Source organism: Canis lupus, chromosome 2, assembly GCF_048164855.1.
Source record: "Canis lupus baileyi chromosome 2, mCanLup2.hap1, whole genome shotgun sequence".
Taxonomy (NCBI): Eukaryota; Metazoa; Chordata; class Mammalia; order Carnivora; family Canidae; genus Canis; species Canis lupus.
In genome coordinates, this window is record NC_132839.1 from 80,119,023 (window position 1) to 80,127,547 (window position 8,525).

Here is an 8,525-nt window from a genome sequence, read left to right on the forward strand (position 1 = left end):
GTGAAAAGACTAGGCCCTTGTTAGCCACCTCCAATTAATTTCTTTGCCCCCAGTGAAACACCTACTGTGGACCCTCTGACCATATCCTCTGATAAGTTTGTTATTGGTAGGAGGCATGTTCCTAGGTCAGATGTGACCCCTAAAATGAGATCTAAATCTCAGTTCTCTTCCTTCCATACTTGTTTTTAGCTCTTGAGTCAGTAGCTGCTATGTGTGTGTGCTATTTATCTATTTTATAGGAGTCCTCTTTTGTCCCTTTCATGGTTTGCCACATGTTATTGTTAAGCTCCTTTATATTAAATTTTACATGCTTAAATTGCTAACATAGCTTTGTCTCCTGGCTGAACAGTAGACACATGTGGATTGGTTAAGAAAGAAAAAATTTGATATGATATTATAGATGAATTCTTGCAAGGATAATTGTTTAAAATTCTCTAATAAAGACTAAGAATTGTTGCAATAATGGTTAACAATTTAAATTTTGATAATCAAAAACATTTGATAATCAAGCCTTTTAATATATAAATTAAAGATGGAAACCTACTTACCAAAGCAGGCATGGAATTATCACACCCATATACATAACAAATCCTAATATTACTTTTACTTATGATTTTCATTAGGGTTCATTTTTATACTTCTTTCTTTTATAAACTTTTTCTTTTTTGTTTTATTAGGGATAGGTAGAATTATCTTTAGCACAAGGGCTTCATATTTTTCCCTCTCTTCAGATAAAATGAGATAGCTTTGGAAATATCACACAAAAATCTGAGTCAATAATATGATAGTGGAAACTATCAAAAATAAGTTACACTAAAGAGGAATCATTGAGGATTCATAGCATTTTACTGGATAGTTAGACCATCCATTAATATGGAAATGTGTTTCTTTGCCAGAAGGAGATTATAGTCTAATTAGGAATACAAAGGAGTTCAGTAATCAACACAAATGTGTGCAGGTAAAAACAAGTTATGACAAGGGTTAGTTGAAAGGGATTTAGGGATTATGCTGGCAGTCTGAAGAAGGAGCAGAAAATGTCAAGAAGAATGAATAGAATACTGTGGAATATATTTTCATAGTTGATCAGATGTGTATGTTTAAGTGTCATTTATAGGCATCTTGTGTATGCAAAAATTCTATAAAAGCAGAAATGATGATAGACACGGTTCAGATATTGATACTGCAAGTATTTATTCGAAGTACATTTTCTTCCTAAACTTTCTTTTTATTAAAAGAAAAACATGAGGACGAAAGGATATTAAAGTTTTCAAAATTTTCACAAAAAATGGATCTTGCAAGTTTATGACTTCACATTTTAAAGAGCTATCCATATCCCTTCAACTCAACAAACACCCACGACCCACACCCCAATCTTCATATCAAGACAGTATCTCCAATAAATGACCAATCTGAAATTCCCTAATTACAATTAACCTGTTTCTGTTGGGTGAAAAATACATAGCTTGCTTTCAGAAATTGCTTTATATTGGGTCATTATATTCTAAAAGGTATAGTTTAATTTATTTAAAGCCTTTGTCATTTGTTCCTGAAAAACTCTGCCTCAAATCTCATACTCTTAATAGAGAGGGTACATTAACTCCATGGAATTATAACCATAAGAATTATGTGCTGATAGCCCTAAACCCAGAAATATTATTCAACACTTCTATCATGCCAATAATTAGCAATTATTCCTGAAGTTCCTGCACAACAACACTTTAGTACAAACCACATATGTATTATGATTATTAAAATTTATTAATCATTATGTGGTAGAGATTGTTAGCTATTTATGATATCTTTCTCTTCCTGGGCATGGAATAAGTCTATGTTTCCCAGCTTCTTTGTAGTGTTTTAGCCAATGGGATGGGAGTAGAAGTCACATCTACCACAGATTAGAATGGATCCTATAAGCTTCCCATTTGTGTTCTTCCATTCTTTGTTCACCTTTATCACCAAGTGAGATGGAGATGAACTCTAGGAAATCTTGAAAGCCATGTATTGAATATGGCTGATCAGTTTAGGTCCTGAGTTGGCTATAGGGAGTAAAGGGCCCTCTTCCACTAACTTCACCTGCTAAGAATACACATATTCTAGTGCTTATTTTTTTACAGAGAGTAGCATTGTTCCAACAATCCTTACTTATTACTAAACACACAGACTTACACATATATGTACACATATTCTGTACTTTGATTCATCGTGTTTTACATTAAAATGTTAACATGAATTCTAATTTTTGTGGATCTCAGTTTGCTCTGAATCTGTCTTATATTTCAAGCACATATCATTTAACCTCAGTTTTCACTTCCAACCTGGCCTATTCCATCACATTTCAGATCTCTTTTCTAGACAGAATCTTTCTCATTCCTTTTTGTTGTTGTTAATTTGTTTAGAGCAACATTACCTTCCAGAAATAGGATGCCCCAGGCACATCCTCTTCCCTGTCCCAAAATCCAGGACTTGCTACTCCCCAGGAGGCCCTGGGCTTCTTTAGTGAGGAATAGTATAAAGACCTGAATTATAGGCACAGGGGAAATCAAGCAAAGAGAAGGTCTTAAGCTGATATCTTTCCAGATGCTCTTGGTTAAACACTTGACTTTCAGAGTACATGTTACCATAAGGCGAAATTTAGTCTCATTATGATTTATCCACAGTAAGCAGGACTATTTCAAAGCCATTAGTTAGGAAATATTGGTGTTTCAGGACAAGGAGAATTCTTCAAGCTTCTGCATTTTTGATGATTAATTTTTCCACAAACCTCACTTTCATTAAGATTTTCTCCTCATATATCACTTTTCTGCTTAACATCACTTTTCTGCTTAACTTAAAGAAAAACACTTACATTTAGTAATATTTTGATTTGGATAACTCTTCTGAAGTATAGAAAGCTGTTTTTGTTACATATACATAGAAAAGCAAATGACAATTTAAACAGGTTTGAACTCAGATCATCAGACTCTAAGTCCAGTCCTGTTTCTACTGGTGTTATTTCTTAAATTGTCCAGTTCATTTCAGAGTGGTGCTCCCCCTTTTCATTTATAGGGGTACATGTAATCTTCACTGATGTAGTTTTATCCTTGTAATATCTTCAGGGTAAGTGCCTTTTTCATGTCATTGTGGCTCTGACTGCTAGATTTTCAGCAACTATCCAGTTGTCTTCTTGAAAGTCAGATTTTATTTCCCAGCCCCTCTTGCAGTCAGGTGTGATCATATACTGGATTCTGCCAAAGGAATATGAAAAGAGGCATGTGCTTTTTCTGGCCAAAGGCTTTAAAGAGCAGGTATGACTCCTTCACATATTCTGTCCCCTTCCACAGGCTGGATACAGATAATAACAAAGCTGTAAAGAATAGTCGCCACTCAAGGGGTGCCTGGGTCACTCAAATAGTTGAGCATCCAACTCTTGATTTTTGGCTCAGATCATGAACTCAGGATACTGGGATAAAACCCTGTGCAGGTTCCATGCTCAGTGGGGAGTCCATTTGAGGATTCTCTCTCTCTGCCTCCCACCTCTCCTCTTGCTCACTCACTTTCTGTCTTTCAAATAAATAAATAAATCCTAAAAAGAATGATAGCCACTCAAGCTGAGAGAATCTACTGTTCTTGCATCACCACATAAAGAAGAACCAATTGTTCACAAAAATGATCTGTTTAGGACAGAGTGACACAGTATGTGAGGCAATGTACAATTCTGAGCATATTTGCTACAATTTTCCAGCATATATTGAATATTCCATTATGAAGTTTCCTATTTTCTCCATTATTCCATCAGTTTTCTTAAGTCCAAGATTGTCTTTCCACCTGTTTTATATACCTTTTATCATCTATTTTTAGAGGATCTCTCTCTTTACTTTTCCCTTATCTTCTTAGCTTCCAGCCTCTCTTCTCTTTCATATGACATACCACATAATATCACATACAACATACAATTTCCATCATATTTTTCAATAACAATAAAAATATTGATTATCCTTAACAATCATAAAAGCACTGTTCTAAAAAATTATAAGACATACAAGAACTGATCCAGAATAGAATTATTTCCAAGTGTGACCATAGTGTCAACTCTATAGCAGAAATAAAAGAGTACAACTCTATGTCCCAATAGACAACTTTCATATGGAATAAGTCAAAGTATGCTCCATTTCTCCAACAGTCTGATGATACACAGCTTCAGAAATTCCATCTCTAGAACATTTATTCAACCATTGTTTACCTACTCCAACTTCATATTAATATCATAACTCTTGTGGTCACAATATTGTTCCAATGGGATAAAACCAATGAGTTACATAATTTTTCATATCTAAATCCAAAAGCAAAAATGTACAGATTAATTGATTTTGAGTGCAAAAGTCCAAATTTCTCATCCATGATATACTTTATATCTACTTTTCCCAATTTTTATTCCATGGTGACTGCACTCCAAGTCAACATAGAAAAAGCTCTAGCAGTTAAAATGTAACCCCTTTGAGAGATGCATTGGTCTTCATCTGTGGCAGTTCATAATAATTAAAAAAAACATAGATAAATTTACTGATCTCCTATAATAAATAATGGTAAAGGCAAAGATTTATTCAAAATTATTTGAATTTACATATTTGATTTCTTCCACCAGTTTGGTTAATTTACTGTAAGTTCAGAGAACTAATAAACTGTTATAACTTGCCAATATTATTCACAGAATTTCTTTTCTTTTTTTTTCCTTGCAAGCCATAATTTGTCTATCTCCAGCAATTTCCTTTGAGTCCCAATTTACTGGATCATTTAGGAGTACAAATTAATTTAGAAGCACTGTATTGGCACAAGAGAAGCTTAGACAGAGATGCTTTTCCCCCCCTTCTAATTAATTCTTCTGTACCTTTGAATTTAAACTCACATACCAATAATTAAGTTATGCCTTATTCATAGGATGCAGATTTTGTTTACCTAAACAAGTAGCATTAAGTTATGCTTTACATTGCTATATGCACAGAAAAATGCTCTTTTGGATATGTATTTTGATGGAGGGATCATTTAGCAAATGTTGTTTGTTCTCCAGAAATTTTATGTGAGGAACCATTCCCCTGTCATTCTATATGTTCCATTCTCTCCCTATCCTTGAGTTATTCAATTATATATTTGTTTTTAAGTAGATTTATCTTTCTCTGAAGCCCGTTATTCCTCCTCCTTAATTACCCACCAACCAGCATATTTAACCAATGCTATCTAAACCTCAACTTTTCTCTTCTGATCTTTCAGTAACATTGAATATTCTATGTACGAGATCCCAGTCTGAGGCACGTTATAATCTGAGGAAGCGTCTGAAAAATGCCTCTGCCTCTACTATTTTTTTAGACATATATAGTATCAGACTTTCATACCATACCATCGCATCCACACACACACAAAGCAGGCATCCATTGACCACAGCACTCAAAATCATCATTTCCAAGTATGTATATCTTGACCTCTTGACCAGGAATGTGAATCTTGCATGTTATATTTTCTTACCTGACCATAATGTAGAAAAATGTGGATGAATTTATGCAGGTACAGTATATTTGTTAGATTTTACTGCTTATTGGAATTCCTTCAATTCCTATATTTGTCATTTATACACGGGGGTGAGGGGGTGGAGATACAAAAAAGCCCCACCAGCATCTGACAAGAATATTTTGCTAGCTTGAGTTTATAATTATATTAGATCCCCCATATGCCAGTCCATAAAATAACATATAAGGTCTGTATTTACAGTTTAATCCATTTTTGTAAGAATATTGTAAACAATGTAAATTCCATTTATGAAGTAGCCTTTTCCATTAAAAACCTATTTCATTCCAAGTATCTATGGGTAGATTGAACTGGCATTTCATTTTTCCTTAATCTAAACAATCTGATAGCTTGAAATCCATAATCCCTTTCAAAGATAAACATTGACACTATAGTAGCAGTTTTTCCTAAAACCCTAAAGCAAGAATGTCATCTTAACCACACATTGCTGAACATACGTATACGTATGTGCATTCAAATGATGATCTTTACTTCATCAATTTTATGGTATGCTCATGTTATTCTTTAAAAAGTATTTTTACTAACAAATACTTATTCTTAACATTTCTATTAGCTAATTAATATAAACAATAACTGAAAGGTTCTGAGGACCTACATGCACATATTTTGCATATATAATATCTACTTTTCACACAATTCTGAAAGGTAGGTATTATTCATATTTTCTAGTTAAGGGAACTGAATCTCCATGAGTCGAAATATTTAATCGATGATGACATGATTAATGAATACTGGAAATAGGATTGCAATCCATATTATTTTTCTGACGCTAATAAAGGTCATTTTTAATCATAAGCATTTTAACTCTTATTTACAAAAAGAAAAAAGAACCCTGTAATCACATTTAATTCTATTCATCATTTTGTTCCCTTGTTATTAGCGTACTCTACGTATCATTAAGTGTGGGATATCAGTTGGCCTAGTTTAAGCTAACACATGCTGAGATACCATGAAATGTTTAGAAACGAGTTGCTCTGAAACTTAACACTTTATCCCAGTATCATTTTTCTCCAAGTACAAGGTTATTCTGACATTTACTATCCATTTTACAAGAAAAGAATTTTAAAAAGCAATTTGCATATTTCCTGATTTACTTGAGAGTCAGAAGTTCCCTACTGTTAGTCACTTAGAAAGTAGGTGTACCTATTTGAAATGACACTTTCTCCTTCGTCATACTTTCTGGTATACACTTTCTGGCATTTCATTAAGGGTGAATTACCTTCTCATTATACATTTTAAGGAATACAATGAAGATCTGTAATAAAGAGCATGTGCAGGCAGAGATTCAGGGAAAGGCAACAGAGTTGCACTCTAAAGAGAGTCATTCTTGCTACTACCAAGGAAAGTTACTTAAAGTTTTCATTTAACTTAATTGAGAATTTTAATTTATATAGATCTTTTATTTCATACACCTCATCACGATTTTTATAACATTCTCTAAAAATAATGAAGAATATGTGAATATTATAAAAGGTAATTTACTGAATTCCGTATGATTTAAATTTTACTTAATTTTTAATTTATTAATCTGGAACAGATAACCAGGGCTAGTTCAGAGAAGCAAGAACACAAGTTAGTTAGTGACTTACCGTGATTATCATCAACTTCTCTTCAATCCTCATCACCAAATAGGGCCTCACATTTAATCAGATACAATGCACAATATACTCAATCATTGTGCTGGCTCATCACTTGAAGCTCATAATTGCAAAACAGTAACAAATCATATTAAATGATGAATTCAAACAATATGTGATTTTTAACCCTATTAAAATCAAGAAAATATTCATGAAGAAATTATATTTTCAATGAACTTTTGAAGAAGAATATTTGTTGTAGTCTCTGGGAAAAAGAACAGTAAAGGGAAAATATAACATCAATCTAATAATATATTCATCATCTTAATCAATTCTTAAACAAAATCATCCCCATTAAGTTAGAGAGATTTTTATAGGTGATTGAAGTAAGTAATGCATTTTTAAAGAAAAAAAACAAAAACAAAAACAAATGAGGGTGTAGAAAGGCAAGGTTGTGGAAATAATAAACTAAGGAGATAAATTACATGTTTGAACTAATACAAATGGCTATGAGTGAAAAGTCACCCAGGGATAAGACAATAGTTAGAATTAAAATAAGAATATTTGGGAGTAGTAATATTAGAGACAGAATGCAAAGGAGCAGACAAATTGGGGAACTGAAAGGCCAGTGATGCTCAGGTTAAAAGAGTTTAAGATTAAGAGTTTGGCCAGGAAGCCTGGGTGGCTCAGTGGTTGAGCATCTGACTTTGGCTCAAGTCATGATCCCGGGGTCCCAGGATAGAGTTCTGCAATGGGCTTCCCGCAGGGATCCTGCTTCTCCCTCTGCCTATGTCTCTACCTCTCTCTGTGTGTCTCTCATGAATAAATAAATAAAATCTTAAAAAAAAAAAGAAAAAAAAAGGAGTCTGGCTAAATTGGTCAAATGTTTGAAAGAGCTCATGTCACATGCAAGAATGTATTAAATCTGACTTAAGATGTAATTGATGATGTTTTAAGGCAAACTATAATGATGAGAGGAAAACATATTCAGAGGGAGAATGAATAAATGGGAACTTTAAAAAAGAAAGAAGTTCTAGATACTGCCCTTTTAAGGAGTCTAGTGTTGAGAAAGAAAAATGTCGAGTAGCTACATGTTAAAGAAGAATTAAGGGTAGACTTTTTTTTTTTCCCCAAAGAGGTGAAAGGAGTGCGTTTTTTAGATGAAAAGGAGCTAATCAAGGACTAGGGAGTGGTTAGGCTCTGAAAAAGATGGAAGAGCATGCTGGATTAGAGGAGGCACTCAAGAAAGTGAGATGGAATGGCATCAAGAACATAGGTGGGGACGAGGACTCGATGCCTAGGAAGAAAAGTGACAATCATGCTAAGAATACTCTCAACACCTATGTGAACAGTTAACAGGAAGCCGGAAGAAGCAGATGAGGATAATCAGAT